The sequence below is a fragment of the Nothoprocta perdicaria genome, unplaced genomic scaffold (assembly GCF_003342845.1).
Source record: "Nothoprocta perdicaria isolate Ctin4 unplaced genomic scaffold, notPer1 scaffold_236, whole genome shotgun sequence".
In the NCBI taxonomy this organism is placed as follows: Eukaryota; Metazoa; Chordata; class Aves; order Tinamiformes; family Tinamidae; genus Nothoprocta; species Nothoprocta perdicaria.
The window spans coordinates 142524-160804 of NW_020455462.1; the positions used below are offsets into that span (position 1 = coordinate 142524).

Below are 18281 nucleotides of genomic sequence, written 5' to 3' on the forward strand. Positions count from 1 at the left end.
GTATTAGTTCTCCACATATTACACTAGAGGTCATACAACATCTAATTTATTTCCTTGACTTTCACATTTCACACTCCCTTGAACGTAATTTCTTCCAATTTTCCCTGCTGTCGGTAATTGGTGTGCCACACATCTCTCTTCTCCAACAGACTCCGTCTGATTATACTGGCACTGCATTCTGTGTATCTATTAAGAAGCAGGGATCAAACTTTCCCCCAGGCCCGGTTTTCATTTCTCTCTCATACTTGTTCGTTTGGTAAGGGCATGAAGTCCTCACACATTTCACATTTAGAAAAGTTAGTACTTTCTAAGGAAAAAAAATAAAAATAAATACATTTGCCAGGGGCAGAGGCTGCCTTTCAGACCTCGCATCTTGTCTTGGCTTTCACCTCCCCACGTGATGGGCTGCAGGATTTTGAGAGCTGTCTTTTCAAAGCAGACAGCGTCTCAGTCTCATCTGGCAAAATCTTTAAACTAGAGTGACAACTAAACAGAAAGTTTGGATTATTCTGTAAACAGTTTTAGGGGAAAAGAAGCATCAAAGACGACAAGAACTGAGTCTTGTTTTCAGCTCTACAATTTCTTGCCAGTTCTATTACATTCCTGATCCAGTTCTTCAGGGCCTGCTTCCATCTGCAGTAGCAATTTTTTGATCATGGAAGAGCATCAAATTCCACTGAGTAGCCATTAGTTATACCTCATCTTAAAATGCAGCACAGGATCTGGGCTGTAATTTCTGGACTAAAATCTTTGCAGTTTAGGCGAGACAGCCCTTTCAGTAGTTCAGCCTCCAACAAAATACGCCTCTTTATACATCTTACATATTCCCACATACTAATCTTGTAAAAGAAAACAACCCGGGATCTCTTTCCATCTGACCTCTATCATTTTAACTGCTTCACACTTTTCCCTGGTGCCTAAGAACCTACATTTTGCTGTTATCTTGGCAGCTGATTGAAATCGTTATTACTTTGCTCTCACATTTATAACAGTAAGTTATCTGAAAAGGAACTGTATAGTTCAGGAGCTGTATAGATTATAGAAAGGAAAGGGGAATCCATGGGGATGTCTCTTCCAGCATCCCCTCCTTCTCAGCACACCCTCCTTCCTCTCCTGATTCCTGCTGAATGAACTGCAGTTATTTCACTGATTGATTCCAGCTCTTCTAACTGAGAGCTTTCCTGATGAAACATGAGTGTTGGGACATACAAACAGCATTATTTCTGGTGAAAAGTAATGTTTTGATATTTTGGATCTTTATTCAAAAATCCACCCTTTTCAATAAGGACTGAGTCCTTTATTTTTCCCTCTAAAGTCTAAATTACTTTTCTGAATCAACTTCCATGCATCATTCTACGACAGACCTAAAAATCACATTTCAAAGAACAAAATATACCCCAGTTACTCATGGCTGTGGATTATCACCAAATACTTTATCACAACATCTGCATAAATTGCAGTCATTGCTAGAGTGACAAAGCTGAAGAATACTTCGATTTAAGTATAAATATGCTTGCTAGTTGCTCACCAGTTATCATTTTCATAAACATAAGGCAGCTAAAAATAGGAAAAGGTAAGAACAAGCAGAAAGCAGGATTATTAGCAGACAGGTTGGATTTTTTCCTACCATTTCTTTCCAGGCAGGAGAATAATGTTCATGGAGGAGGAGCACCACAGGCACTGACACATGGGAAGCAATGGGGATCTCTGGTGGGACCTTTCCCAACTGCACTAGAGCAGTGGGACAGGACAAATCCAAAAACCTCTCTTCTTTGCCTGTTTCAGATGGTTTTTAGGAGCAGTTCATGCTCTTAAGGATCCTACACACGTTGAAATAATCTGCCAAATACAGGACGCTATTCCTGCTTTGCATCACTTTTCCTCAATTTATTTCACACTACCTTTTCCTACCTGCTGTGAAGTACTTGGATTTGAACATACATTGATTTCAATTACATTCAAACAGCACACTCTTGCTATTTAAAACCTAATAGAGCACTTAGGCTTTCTGTCTTTAAGAAAGTTAATTCTTGCATCTGCAGAAGGCTACAGCTCGCTGTAACACTGGTGTAAAATAGCACAGCAGACACCAAACGCAAGCATCTCCCAGTGCCTATCAGGGAGAAAAAAATCTGAATTCAAATTAACCTTACGCTGTAATGAAATTTGGTTACATGTCATTATATTACATAATATCTACAAATCAATCCTAGCAAGCTATTTGCTTAAGTGACAGGCGTTCTGCGTGACAGAGTGAGACTAGTGTCCTTCTTGAGATTCATTTTTTAAACAACAGCAAAGCACAAAATAGCAAATGTAATTTTGTCAAGTGACAGCATTTTGGCTCTCAAAACAATTCATTATGCTTAAGAACCAATAGAGATGAATTGAATAATATATATCACGTAATTTAATTATAACGAGGGAGTTGGTTTTGCCTGACAGCCTTCTGGAGGGAAACGTGCTCGAGTGCCCCCCAAGCTGCCACCCTTCTCCCACCTCCCTCGGCCCAAACAGGGTGGCATGGATATTCTTCTGATAACTAAAATCCTTTTATATTTCCAAAATCTTCATTTAAATGAGGAATCTCAAAGCAATTTGTCTGAGGTTTACTTAGAACATCTCCTTTTTTTTTCTGGTTCAAAAATATATATACATCTATAGGTTATTTTGCTGCTGTGAAGTGCTGTGTTTCGTCACAAGTGTTATTTAAAAGGTTTACAATGGGTTATTTTAAGTGCTTTTTTTAAAAAAAAATGGATTTTAAAATGTTGAGTTTTAATGTTTCAAAATTAATCAGGGATATTTCTCCTTTGTCATTTGGTTTTGCTCCACCCATTGTTACACATACTTTAGTGTCCAAGTAAAGCTTTCATTAAGGTTGCTTTTTATATCCCAAACAATCTTTTCTAAGATACTGCAGAGAGAAAAAAAATTTTAGTGTGTGTTTGCTTTTTTAATACTCAAGCACTTGCACCTTTTTAAACAGCACGACTGCAGTGAAGTGGATTGGGCCTGATCCACCATCACTTCACTCTAGCTTGATGTTGACTAAGCATTGCTCATAATGCCATTACAAAGGCATAAAACTAATAGAAGGCAGTAGTAATTCAATTCCTACCTAAACAGCAGGTAATAAAAACGTCTATAGGGGAAACAGCCTTAAATATATTGAGATAAATAGGCATTTCGAGCAAGCATCACACGCCGGGTTATGACTACCTCTGATCCATGGCAGAGCCATCATCGCTGTCACGGAGAGCTGAGGACGTGTGGGCCGAGGGGAGCTCGCACCTCGCACACATCATAACGTCCCCAGCATTTTGCTTTTGCTCCTTTATCTTCCTCGACATCGCCGGAGAAATCCGATCTGCAGAACGCAAACGCGTGAGGAGTTTTGTCCTCCGGTCACGCAGTAATTCCTGGCAGCCAGATTCATTCCTGGTGCAGCTCCATCTGTTCCCAATGAAATTACGCGAGGTGAATTTTGCCCAAAGTGTTTAAAACCTTGAGGGGCCATTAATTTGCAGGAATTTTGGAGGCGCTGCCATGAGGGAGAAGGAGAGGTGTTAGTGATGTAATTTGGGAGGCAATGGATGAGAAAAGGATTTAATTAAGGGTAATGGGAAAGCATTAAGGCAAAGGAAATTAGCCAGTAGGTTGATTTAAAGATATACACATATCTCGGGCCTCTGATCAATTTAACAGTTCAGCAGTCATGAGAATAATGCTGTATCTTGCCTTTTGAGACATTTCAATGCATGTGCTTCAAAGAACAGCAAAAACACAAACCAGAAATAGCAAAATCACAAATCTCTCATCCCCGGGAGCCTCTATTTTGAGGTTTTCCCCAAAGTGATGGCATTGCGAGGGATTAATTGCATTATTAATTTGCCTGCTCTAGCATTCATTGAGCTGCTTGGTCATAAGTGACCTGACAAAATTTGGTTAAGAGCAGAATATAATTTTGGGATCCTTAAATGTAAATTCTTCTTTTCTGCAGTAGTTTGCTTTTTTTTATTTGTCCTCAAGCAAACTACAACAAATTATATTACTGAAATAGTGAAGAAAGTAATGACATTTTCAGAAGAGCTCTATAAAGAGGAAGAGCAACCATCAATATTACCAACAAGCACAGACTCCTACTCTATGTGATACCATTTGTTCAACTGTCCCAGTTAAAAAATGCATGCATATTTACAGCCGGCTTATTTGGGTCCTACTCCATGAGTAATTAATATTATTGATTCCCTTATTCTGAAAGACCACTAAAGAACAAGCCAGACACACATGCTCTGGAGAGAACTTATTGAGCGACGTGTTAAAAAGTTAGCAGATTAAAAAGGCTGGTAGCAAGAGACAGGCACCCGGAGTTAACCAAGTGTGCTCCCTCCAATCCATCAGTTGTCACATCGCAGCGATCTGGTGCTAGAATCAATATAAAAGCCGTCAGATCCACTGCACTGCTTCACTGGGAACTCTCTCCTCAATGTGTCATCATTCAGGTATTTAAGCACTGGGGTAAATCGGAGACAAAACTTCACGTAACTTGTAAACTCTGACCAAAGATTTATTTATTTTGCAGTTTGGCTGGCTTTCTGCACACTTCTCCGATTCGTTCATCTCAAAAGTTATCTCCTTGAGATGGATCGAAATGCTTTTTTTAAGTGTACTTCAGTCAAGTGAAATCACACTTTTGATTTTAGCAGACATAGAAAATTGTTTAAAACCTGAGGTATTTCAAGAAAAGCTTTTTCCTGGTTATCTTTCGTTGCAATAGGTGACCCTGAAGCTTTACAGTTATCTTTGTTTTTACATCTGCCCCTTTCAGGGTGGGATTTGGTGTGACCTACCGATCTTGACACTATTTATGTAAAAAGAAAACTCAAGAAGTATACCTAGGTTAAACTTGGAAATCAGATAAAACTGGAACCAGAACATCTCTAGCTAGAGCAAAGCAACTTGTTTGATTCTGTACCATGTGTTGATTTAAGACGAGCATTATTGCCAGTCCCATTACAGTTATGATATCCATAAGGAAGAGTAAGAGCAGCCCAAAGACACAACGTAGATCCTGTCTGTGATGCTTCTCCTCTCTCTGAGATGTTAAGAGCCAGATATGAACAAAACCACATCCTTATCTCCAACCTCATGACCTTTAAAGTTTGCAGCCATGAATTAAATTATGGAACAGCTACACATGAAATTGCACTGTATGGGACGGCTCTGCATGTTAAGATTAGCACACAGCCCCTTTCATCTCTCTAGGTTTCTCTTCTACTTGTATTGCCCGATATCTTCTTCCCTGTTTTTACTCAAGAGCTGCCCTTACCGTTTCTGATGTAAATTCTTCCATATATTTTTGCAGCTGAAGGTAGATTTTGACAAGCCCGATCTGCAGTGCTGGTTACCCATCCACCCCTATCTCATCTAGGGAGATGACAGGGCAATGCTTAAACTCTATTACGTTCTCTCCCAGGCTGAGTCCTTCTCAGTACTTACTTGCCAAGCTACGATTCCTGCTGCCTGTTGCTGCCATAAACCCATCCCATCTGCACCCTTAACAACATACTCACTATAGTTCTACTCGCTTCTTTTCAATATAAGCGGTCTCGAAACCTATAGATAACAGCACGTGTAAATCCATTGGCCATGGCTCATCTCAACTACAACAAATAGGATTGATATTTATCAGTTCCCAAAACTGCTACTATTTCCTATTGCTAAGACACAGGCATTCCTTTAGTGCTAACACTTTACTTTTACAGTAACCTCCACTATGATGCCCAAGAGAAGCTGGAGACCTGAAGACAAGGATGCTCCCTTTCTACTCCAATAAATATGCCGAGCAAAAATGAAGTGCTGGGAAACAATGCTGACTTATTTAATGTCTATTTTCCTCATTGAAACCTTACTACAAGTCAGCATAAGTTACCTACTGTCCAAACCTTTGTTGGAGGCACTCTTACCTGCTGAGGTTTTGGAAATTAAAGCTGGTTAAAGCATTAATTAGCTGGTTAAAGGTCCTGCTGAGGTTTTGGAAAATAAAGCTGGTTTAATTAGCTTTAACCAGCTTTAAACCTGGTTTGGAAATTAAAGCCAGTTGCTTTCTACAGTCTTCTTCCAGTGTTTTCAGATGTTCACTCTGTGCCTTTTCCTTGCTGGACACGGTGCCCGTGCTGATTCTTCGCCCTGTGTCACTCCAGCCCTCGCTCTGTATCATCTTGTCCTTGACCCAAATCAGGTAGTATCTGAAAAACTTACTACCATACACCAAAAAGCTCAAAAAATAACATAATGCTGCAGAGTAAATTCAGAGCTCTCCCCTGCCCTGTTAGGTCAATGCATTTTCAGAGCCACCTGCAACAATTTTGACTCAGCTCAGTAAAGCTTTAAATGTCAACTTCATTAGGCTCTTAAACAAATTACCTTAAATCAAAGCCACATATTTTTAGCAGAAAGCATATGAACTTTATATTTGCTCCAAGTCATATATTAGTATCCACTCATGACATTAAAATATAGATGAGTAGATAAATAAAGGTGGTGTTTATTTCATGAAACACTCATGTGTTGAAGTGCTCCATTTATTTATTTTTTAAATGGTAGGATGCTACTCCTTTTCCCATTTTTTTCTAAAAATACATAGGCTAGCATGATATGGAAGGGTGAGGAAAGTCAGAAAGTTCACTATATAACTTTGCTTTTTATTCACACTTGCCAGCTTATTTCTGAGAAGTAATGAGCTTATGAAATAAATGAGCATTTTTGAAAGGCATTTAAATGTCTCTTTTGTGCATATAATGCTTTCACATTGCAAATAGTAACTTCAGTACATATATTTGAGCAGCCTTGTGCCCTGTTTATTATGGCTAGTTGGGTTAGCACTGTGTTATAAACCTCTCAGCTGAATTGGCCAGATGATGCCTGAAGAAACAGCCACCCTCGAAGCTGATATTCCCCAACTAGGAACATTGAATTACACATAACATAGCACAAACTCAAACACGGAATCAAATAGCCAACGCAGATGTAAATATTGGCTTTATATTGGCTATCACAGGGAGCTGTTTGTAAAGAAAAGGGGGAGCAAATCAGCGTAAATTCAAGCAAGAATATGAAAAGTGGCTGGAGAAGTAGCCTTGTGGGGCTGGAAAGTGAAGTTTCCAAAGCTTGCTCATGCTGTCAGGTGTTTAACTTCCCAGAGTGAGAGGAAGTCAGTTAGCCAGGAGCAAATTAACCAAGAAACACTTTCCTAATTGAAGATTTAAATTGTTTCTCTTATCCTTAAATCATAATCAGGCTTTGACCTGTCAGAGAGAAATGGGTTGAGATCACGAGGAAGCAGGAGCAAAACAATTAGTGTGTTTTGTCTCTAAGGTATAGCCTAGAGACAGAAACATGGAAGCTTTTAAAGCTCAGAGATAGAATTGTTGAGTGCAAAAAGATTTGAGATATAAAACTTGTTTAAGCCAAATCCATTCGACATCTTTATGCTCACGTAAATAGCTTCCTATTTTCAAAATTTATTTTTCTAAGGCATATTTCTTTGTCACAAAAGAGGGAATTCGTTTAGTTACCCACAAATGCTTCTTCATTTAGCCACTTTGTAACACTGCTCCTGCACTGAAATTCAGCATCCTTGTCTTTTGTGTTGGAGTCCGACAGAAAGGCTGTAATAAAGAATGAAAATCAACAGAGGTGAGTACATCTAACGCACATAATTGATGAGCTGATACACAAGAATCACTTGAAGCCCTGTGCTAATGCACTCTACAAGCAATAAAGCACTCGTATTCAGACACAGAATAAAGCAGTGTTTTCCATTTGCTTCCATACAGTCCAGAAAAAGGGCAATATTCTCAATGGCAAGAGCATCAGCAAGTCTTGTGGGGTTGTTGATGGAACAATGAAGACAAATTATTGTTGCTAAATCTGCTACAAGGCAGTTGACACTACTGTACACAGGCATGGGGTATAAAACCTGCAAGTTATATCTACTTATAGCAGCTTTCATATTTATTCTTGCTTGTGTAAAACAAACACCTTGCAGCTTTTGCACCTCTGACTTGTAGAAGACCTATAATTCTTCCACAACTCTTTCTCCATCACTGACCATAAAACACATTGATTTTATTTTTTTCTTCTTTAAAACTTTAGGACATTTCATTGAGAAACTTCAACAAAATAAGCATCAAAATCTTAATCTCATTTATGTTTTGAATTATTTATGATAATGGAATGATTCTCACACAGAGGCTTTATCAAGAGCGGGCCATCACCATGCAGTGAGACAAGTATCACTGTTGGACAGATCTATCTATTACAGATACTACTTGATCATGGTGAGCATAATTGTGGAGGGTAAGCTTTGTATCCTGTTAGATACAGTAGTTTTTAGCACTTCAGTGGACCATCAGCCCAACTTGTGGCATCCCTTCAGGTATTTATATCCTTTTTGAGAGCTGTCATGTAATAACTGCTCCTTATTCCGTATTTACCTATGAAGTTGCTGCGAGATTCTGACTGCTGCCATCTGTTCCAACGGGTAAGCATCTATAGAGCAAAGTGTCATTTGTATATCCATGTCAAGATGCCAAGTGCAGAGCAGCTCCAGCTAAAATTAGGTAAAAGGCAGATTTTTGTCTTTTGTTTTGCTTGAGAATTGAACTTGAGAACCCTGCGGGCAAATAAGCAAATAAAACTGGTTAGAATCTGCTTACAAAATCTCAGCCACTGCCACTATAATGCAAACGCTTTATGTATTTTATGTACTTTAGTCTGAAACATTTATTGGCACCGTTACATTTTGCAATTACAGTGAAGTGAGGCAGAAAATAGAAGTTCAAGGACGTATTTGAGTAATGACGGTGGAACTATTATTTGAAAGGTTGTTGTTATTTTAATAAATATTTAATCTCTTTTAGAAGGCCAGATTCCTAATTGATCCTTAGGTATTCTGGTTCCTGGACATTCATAATAAACTTCTAATTGCTGGTTTTTATGCAGTGGAGAATAAAAAGGATAAAAATACAGGAGTGCAGGAGATGGTCATGCTACACGGGCCACCCTCACTAAACCATTTCTAGCAGCTTTTGGCCAAAAAGAAAAACACTGTGGTTCACATCAGCTACACAGATCTCTTTCAAAACTCCCTGATCACATGCCAATAAATTAATTACAGTTAACATTCAGGAGAGATGAATGGAGGTTGTTAAAAACTTGACAATCATTTCATCCTTTCTCTTCGTTTTCTCTGCAGCGGAGTTTGCCCATTAAAATCCTCTCTACTTTTGTCTCTATTAGAGAATAAAGCTATGAGCTTCAATACATTTTTTTCACAAGGGTGTAAAGGTGTTTAGCTAGTTTGATCCCATATTATACTGATAATAGTTTCACAATTTTCATTAGAGAATTGGTCTAAAACACTGTGTTCTACTGGATTATACAGAGAATGGTTATCATTATTTTTAGTCATTTTTCATAAGAAAAATATGAAACTATTTCATGACATTTATGCCTCAGGTATCGCTACACAACGATTTTTGCTAGAGGATGAAGCTTATCACTGTTTCAGTGACAGGTACTGTAATATACTGTATACTGAATATATACTGAAAGTACAAAATACTGAAAATTTAAAAGATTTCAACCATAATTTAACATTTTTGTTATTAGGTTTTCTGGATGTTCGGAGCCTAGGAACCGACAGAAGTGCTTTGAGAAACATATGTTCATTCTCCTTTTTATTCTGAAGCTTTAAACATTTTTAATGCATTCCTTGTGAAGAGCTTACAAAGTAAGCCTGGCTTTCCGAGAAGAAGTTAGGCCACTGGCTGTTGCATTCCTCGATGGTTTGCAATTTTTAATTTGCTGAAAGATGAGGTCTACTATTAATTTTTTCGTTCATGCTTATTAGTGCCTGCTGGGAAATGTACAGCCCCATGCAAGCCTTTGTGGATGCGGACAATATTTATTAGCGTTAAAACTTCATAATTTGCTTAATGCAGCTCAGTATCAACCATACAATTATGCATGTACAAACACAAATATAGTTGTTCTTTGATAAAAGGCTCCTCTCCAAGATTAACAAAAGTCATCTAGTATGAGAGGAGCTACAAACTCTGCAAGAGAAAACTTTCTTTAGAGCATGGCAAACAGCATAGGCTCTTGAAAATGCCACCTAGACTCACCTGTTAAAAATAACACAGTTTTTCCACCATAAATAGGACACTTTTGCAGAACAAAATAATAGGTAAACCAGAGTGGAAAATTCTACTGGGAATACCTGGATGTCCTTCTTTTTGTGTCTAAATTTAGCCTGGAGTGAAGCAACATAGTCTCAACACACAAAAAAAATCGTTTCAGGACAGAAACGTGTTGTAAACCCCAAATTCTTCATTTGTTTTGTGTGCATGTGTGTGCCTTTGCAAAGGAATGAAAGTCATAGTAGTAACCCTATAGTTATTCTGTAAGGTCATCCTACACATGCACATTTTTATAAAAAAGCAAGATTTTGCTCTGAAAAATACAGTTGATTTTAGATGTAATCTACTGACTTCCCTACAATTACTGATATAGCCAAGGGTTGACTTTGACCCAGTACGTGCTGATCTTGAATTAGTAGTTTACATCATTGCAGGACTTTGTGTAGGTTACTCTGTTACGTAGACAGCTGAGCCTGAGAAAAACACATTTCTATGTCAGCTTGCTCTTGTGCTGTAAAAGCTTATTTGTCAATTTGTCAAAAGGAACAAATTGAAACAGATTCAGTTCTAGTAAATTAGACTGGAAAATCTTAACCTAAAATACTAGTGAAAATTGCTCCCAGATCTTTAGGTATCAGAAGTACTTCTTTACATTCAAGAAATGAAACAGAAAACGTCACTTGCCAGCCTACACTGATACAAGGGCAAATAAACTAATGGAACAGAGGGAAGAACATTTTTAATTAATTGGTCCTACTTACCAGCTGGCAAGCAAAGAGCTGCCTCCCTCTGCTCTCCATTTTCCTTTTCAAAATCCTGAGCTACGGAAGTACCAAAGCATCAGCTGGACCAAGGTGCATCTCTCACGTCACCCCTCTCGCATATTGTGCATCAGTGACACTGCAAAGTCTCTAGACATCACTGATTTTTAGTGTGGTTTTCCTATGGAAATTGTATCTATAAAGCTCAGTCTGTAGTATCTCCAGTCTCCCAGGGGAGTGAAAATTGTGCTTGAAAAAAGATCTAAAATACATTTCTATAATTGTAACTCTCATCAAGTCACCTGTATTTTCTATAGGTAAGCACATAGACGTTTTTGTGACATACAGGTAGTGAGGTTAGTATAGGAATAGTGGTCATACTGGTACCTTCACTGGATGAAATCAGACATCTTTGTCACTTGAGCATCATTTGGGAACTGTAGACATATCCCTGAAAACAATGCAAAAAACTTAGTGTGGGATATTCTGCTAGTTAAAAATAGAGATTCATGCAAGCTCCTCAGATGTAGCCTATTTCTTTTTATCTGTTAATATTTAATTCTCAATAAAAACACTTCTATATTAGCAAATACATTTATATATCAGCTAGTAAAATTATCTATTAAATGCTCATTATCTGCATTGTTTAATGCATATAGGAATCATCACTTTATATTAAAGAAAAGCATTTTCATCTTGCTTTCTACATTCAATAAGAAACTTTCTTAATCTTGATTTTTATATTCATCCCCAGAGTTCATTATTGTGTTTTACTTTGTAAAAACAGATATAGTTTTAAATTCACAAGCATGATTTCAAAAAAGGGATTTCAGACTGCCTGAAATCTTAGTGATCCGTGGTCATACAGATTTACTAACTAGGTCCTGGTTAAATCCTGTTTGCTTTGGAACTGCTTCTTAGATATAGTATATAGCTATAGCTTAATTTTCTCCATGATTATAGCTGTGATTAGGGTAGTGGTTACCAAGCAGGCTAATGATAAAAAACATATTAAATAACTGGCTAATTACAGTCACTAGGCTTTTTGATGTTTTGCTTAATTGATCCTGGGGGAAATGGAGTTGACATGGAATAATCATACTGATTAGAAACACAGTAGCTGCTGTAGTTCGGGTTTTATTTTGGAGACAACTAGTATCAGCTGCAAAAACATCAGATAAGAGTCATGATCCCATTACGGGACTGTTTTTAATAAGCAATTTGTCAAGGTACATTCATTTTTACTCATATCCAGCAAGCTTATACCATATCTCCTGCAAAGGAGGCATCATTCCACAGCTGTATGTGTGTGTCTGGGGTAAGATGCACCTGGAAGGAGCTAGACTGAAGCACATACTAAAGAGGGAGGTAGAAAAGGACATGCAGAGGTAATCACTTTATGCAACTTCCCAATAAAGAAATTAAAAAACAAAACACAAATCACATTATATAGGGAGTATGATTCCTTATTTACCTCCATCTACTGTAACTTTATGACACACTAAAAGACATCCCAACTGTAAAGAAACTTTGCCACATGGAAAAGCTTGAGTCATCGTTGACTAGGCATTCCTGCATAGAAACAGCTCATGCATTTTGCATTGAGTGCTCATACCCTATGAAAAGCCAGCTCTTTGGAAGGGTAGCAGATACGTGGCAGAAGGAAGACTAGATTGATTTTGATTTTCTGGTGAGCAAAGCACCAGTTACAGACTATGAAAACACATATGGACCTCAAGGTATTTGCAGTACTGGATTTGGGGACTGGGGGCTGTAGAGAAAAAGAATCAATGACCTGGCTCATCCTCACCAAGCCCAGGTTAAAGCTGGTACCATCTATTTGAGAGAATCTTAATTTAATCTTCATGTGTATACACTGTGTGATGTGCTATCTTAGAGCTTATTATTATTAAAATTAAAAATTGATGAAAATGATTATTAAATCAAAAATATCCTGGGAAAAGCATATACTAAGCTATTTTTTTTCTTTTTAAGAACTTTAAAATACTGATTTTATTTAGTCTTTATAGATTAGTAACAGTAATTTTTTTTAGAAATCAGAGCTTGTTTAGGGTCCCACAGTAGCTGTAGCACATAATATTCATTGAAAATCTTGCAAAAATATATGTCCCTGCATAATTAAGTCTTCTAATCTGTTGTTTCTGCACTTTATTATTCAGCAATGTAATTTAGTTTACCTGCCTCTTCTTCAAATCAGATAGAAAAAAAGGAGTTAAAACATATCTTCCTTCACGAGTTGAATAGCGTGAGCTAGGTATTTTCTCAAGAAATGGCTCACAAAAAGTTAATTTAGGGTTTGCTGAGAGCTATTTTATATTTGTATCAAAATTAAGCTATTATTGTATCGATACTGAGCTATCCATATAAAGCTATTAAAATATAGCTTAAGGGTTTGGTACTAGAGTCCCACAGTTTGAGTTTGGTGTTAATGGAAGGATGGTGGACTTCAGCTCCTGAAAAATCAGCTCCTTTTACCTTAGCAGACAAGCAACCTTCAACTGCCTGGGTACAGAAAATGCATTATTAAAGAAAATGCCCCCAAAGTACACAGTAACTTAAAAAAAACACCATCAAGTGCTATGTTTCAGGGGAAAAAAAGAGAAGTGGAATAGAAATGTTTTGATTTAGTTTTGAATTAATTAAAAAGGGTTTTATTAGACAAAAATTTCCAAAATCTGGCATTCAGTGCTCAGAGCTTCCGCTCCCAACACGAGTGACTAAAATTAGAATTGAGCAACAACGGTCCCAGACTTGCAATTTAAGACAAGACCTTTAGGTATCCTGACAGTTTGCTCCAGGGGATAAAATAGCAGTTGCCTCTGCAAGAAAGAAAGTTTTCTGCTATTATTATCACAATATGGGTGCAGCGATGCCCACAAGTGACAGGCTACCTCTTCTCCGGGAATGAATGGCGTGGTCAACAACCTTCCCGAGTGGATAAAAGCCTCACCTCGAGTGATTTCACTGACCAAGCAGAAGGTAACTTGGCAGCCTGCAATAAATAAGGGGCCCCCGTGGAACAGGTCAGGCCGGTACCGACGACCTTTCTGCTCTTCCAAAAGTTTCTTCAGCGTCATTTAACAAATAAAAAGGTGCTGCCTTCCAGATGTTCAACCGGCACAAAACAGGCTGCTCTAAAAGCTTCACTCCTATTGATTATTTTATCAGCTCGAGAGCTTTGTCTGACATTGGAAATAATGGAGTCATGCATAAAGCAGCTTCCATTGTGTGACCTGACATTACCATTAATTTCTGGACCCCGCTGCTGTGATAATTGTCTCTGTATCCAGCAATAAATATAAGTAAAACAACAGGCAGATAGAGGCAGAAAGCCAGACTGGAGGAATACAATCTAGCCACATACCCAGTAATACTAAAAGGTAAAATGCTACAGAGCAAACAATTATCTGACAATTTTCAGTGCACTTCTAACAGAAAAACTGCAAATGAAGTTGCATTAGACATTAATACTACTAATAAAAACTAATAGCAGACATCGTAGTAAAACAAAATTCCAACAACTGATTATTCAAATACTAACCACCTCTGAGCAACCCAGCCCTATTTCTTTAGGATAACCATCATCTCAAAACTCTTAATTAACTTTTAAGTTACATGGGATAGCTAATAAGGAGATGCAGTAAAGAATATATACATACACATGCCCGTATAGATACTGGGCACAGCTATTGGTAGGTGCTCTGCTAGGTATGGTAAAGACAAAAATCATGAAGAAATGATTGAATAAGGCAGTGAAGCAGCTTAACTCCTATACATGAGAAAGAGGCAGAGTAGAAGACAGTATGCATGAGGTATTGATGGGGTGTCAGTTCTTGTTTTTTCCCGAGGTTACCTGGGACTAGCCAGCAAAATTTTAGAAATCAAGAATTCAGCTAGACTAAAGGTAACAGAACACAGTTTCTGAGAATCAATCAGAATTTTTTTGGATTTGGATCATTAAAGCACTAGAAATACCAACGTATGGTGAAGCTAACGACACATAACTTGTTTCTAAAGTTAGAAACCTCACCTGAAACAATTTAGTTGTTGCTAAGTTATATTTACACATCTTAATTCAAGAATGGAACTAGCAAAGATGAAATATGCTCCATCTACTAGGACTTCCTCATATCCCTCCTTAGGAACTAGGAGTTTCATATGACTTGTAATGTTGAATTATTAGAAGGCAAGTGTGTTAATGGTGAATGATTGCCACAGTAATCCAAACCATCAGCCTCCCAATAAATAATTTGGGGGTGACTTGAGCAGCAAAATTGCAGAAACTTCAGCAGTAAAGCTTGGAAGTTACCAGACCTGTTGCAGTTGCTCTGAGATGCTGCCCAGAACAGAGGCATCAAGCGGACAAGATGCAGGAAGGTGCAGGAAGCTGAGACTAGGAAAGATGCCCCTAGAAGCACGTTTTATGCAGGCACGTCTCGGTGCTTTAGAGAGCTGTTTGCAAGAAAAACGTACCCTCACACAGGCCCCTCTCTGCAAAGCAGCCGCGCTTCTCCATCAGCAAGTCCCAGCTTTCCTAGACAAAAGGGGGAAAAAAAACCGTTTCCTACTCTTTGATGCTGCAGGGTAAGACAGACCCAAACGCTCTGTTTTCAGAAAGGATACAGCAATGTCAACACCAGGGAAGCTACTTCAATACTAAGCCACAATTTTTCATTTTAATAGCCTGCAAAGAAACGTCTTGTTTTTCCTCAACAATTTCACATGCTTTACTTAATGTGGCAAATTGAAGTCTGCCTTCCTGTTTCGGGATTGTTTTTCAATGTATTCCTTCTCGCATAGATTCCCTCATGCAGGGTCAATTTTCTGCCTACATTACAATTCCCACACTCCCATTGGGAACCAAGACGGCTTTGTCAGAAGCGGACGAAAGGAGACAAATGGATCTGTGCTCCACTCTAATAACCTTCCTGAAGAAGACAGATGTGCGAATTGCAAAAGTTTCACCTGCAAAATCCCTACTGGTATTCTAATTAAGGACTATATCTCTTCAAGCAAAGCAGGAAGAAAAGGTCCACTGAGAAAGAAGGGGGAGAAAAATAATTGATGAGAAGAGGCTCAACATCTTCCCAGAATCCTGTTCCGAGGTCTGGATTACACACAGCCGCGGTGCATTTTAAACTAGACTTGCAAGGATTTACTCGTATTTGAAGGATCTGTAAATAGCATAAAAATCTTCAGACATGCTCTGGCTCTGCTTTCCTGTCTTACTGCTCTTATTTGGTCTCCAAGACTCGCCATGTGATTTTTCATGCTGAAAAACTCTTAAAGGTGTTTTTTTTCCTTTTTTTCCACAAGGAAGCAGCAAGGTGGAAAAATGCCTTCACATCTACTGCACACACAGCTGTTAGAAGTAAACCAAGGCAGCTGCCACCCATTACCCTGCATAGCTCACCCCAAACCACTGGAACAGTAGCCTGTGATGTATAGGGCCACCCACAAACAAGCCAGTCCTCAATAAGAAAAAATAATAAAGCTGGCAAAGCTTTTTATGCACTTTATCACATAGTTCTCCTTGCACAATAGTTATGGGGAAAATTTCTATCTTAGCATCAGTTCTGTCGGGTGAAAAAATAATAATAATAAAAACAAACTATGCATCACAAAAGATTTCATGGTGTTTCACCCAGCTGTTGAGTCATATTCTAACTTTGTTGGTTCAAAACACTTGAAAATAATTCATTAATGTCCTTAACGCCTTTGGAAATTACTTCTTTATCAGAAGTACCCTCTTCACAGAAATGCTAGATGTGACCCGTGAATATTGCAGCCTTGTTACATGAGACTCCTTAATTTTACTCTTGAACAATAGCACATTCTGATTTTCAAAGACGTACAGGCTAGATACTCCTCTTAGTTCCTAGCTTCACCTTGCTTCTCTATCTGCAAAATGCGTGGGTAATACTGAATATCAAAAAGTTGTGGGGAGATGATGAGATAATCAAATCCTTACGCACACCTCAGCATGTCCAAACATAAATGGATCAAATGAGCCAATGTTTCCCCATGGTAACTCCACATTTATTAGGATGAAGTTACTGCTTGAGTTCTCATAAACAGAAAACAGATATGAAAATTTATTCAGAAATGCAATAAATTTAGCATGAGGTGGTTCTCTGGAAGTTCTGATATTCAGAGATTACCTGAGCAGTATAAACAGCCAGTGAATTTCCCAGTGCCTTGAATAGGGCAACGTTCACTGTGATTCCAAGCAGAAAAAAAGTCTTATTCACAGTGATGGCAGTAAACTCATATATTCCATTAGCTCACACGTTAGGAAGACTTTCTCAACACCAAGGCTTCTCATTATCAGTACAAGCTCACAGTACCACTCACCCAACAAGGTGCTCCCAACCACAGTCCAAAAGCATCACAGTTGCACAAAGCATTTTTCCTATAGGTGACACAACTATTCTTTATTTCTATTATGAAGATGCTAAAAGGCCTCAGTCAGGATGCATTAGCAGTGCAGAAATGCATAAGCTTATATACCTTGTGCTGGCTTGTTTTCCTCCAGAAAATAAGCAAAAATTGTGTTTGGCTACAGCAGTACAGCCAGTTCAGGGCTGCGGGAAGAAAAGGGGAGCAAGTCTGAGATTTGTCACCTTGCCATACATTCTGCCTCTTTATTAGCAGCAACAGCAGAAAGGGCTGAGTAAGACAAAAAATAAATAAATACAGTGGGCTGGAAAAGTTAATTCTCTGTCTTTGGCTTGCACAAAACTCACCCAGGCCATGAGCACTTGCTTTCTAGATAACAACAACAACACTCTATCCTTTCCTCTCCCTTCTACCAAAGGAAAAATCAAGGAAAATAGTGTTAGATATCACAGAGAGGAAAGCCTTGTTGAGGTGAGTGATGCCACAGATAGGCCATAGTACTTGCATCATCTGATTTATCAGGCCTCCTTTCTGGCCTGTCTGAGACTTCTTTTGTGACTATAATCGTGTGAGAGAGCAGCCGTTTCTAATTAAAACTAAAATTCAGTAGAACAAAGCAGCAGGTTCACAATGGAAAAACGGACAATACGCAGCCTTTTCTTGCTGCTTCACATCCATTTGACAACTTGATTAAAATTAAGAGGGAGCCTAAACGTATTCTAGGAACTGGAGCCTCACCGTGCAAACGGTCCAGCTTTCAGCTAGAGCAATGAGCCTGAAATAAATGTCTGCAAGGAAGACAATGCTTTGGGGATGTCAGGAAAAATGGTACAAATCTTCATTTATTAATGAGGCTCAGCACTAAACTTCCTCTAGTTTGTCCTGTAATCTA

At 38.4% G+C, this 18281-nt stretch overlaps 1 long non-coding RNA gene across 3 annotated transcripts in view; it reads right to left on the bottom strand.

The window, feature by feature from the left end:
• Positions 1 to 2799: 2799 nt before the first annotated feature.
• LOC112947556 overlaps positions 2800 to 18281 on the bottom strand; it is a 34752-nt gene continuing 19270 nt past the window's right edge. For all 3 annotated transcript variants that reach the window (XR_003249436.1, XR_003249435.1, XR_003249437.1), the window contains exons 4-7: positions 11357 to 11420; positions 8502 to 8680; positions 7581 to 7673; positions 2800 to 3544 (exon numbers count right to left, since the gene is read on the bottom strand). This is a non-coding gene — a long non-coding RNA (uncharacterized LOC112947556). The remainder of the gene's footprint in view (positions 3545 to 7580; positions 7674 to 8501; positions 8681 to 11356; positions 11421 to 18281) is intronic.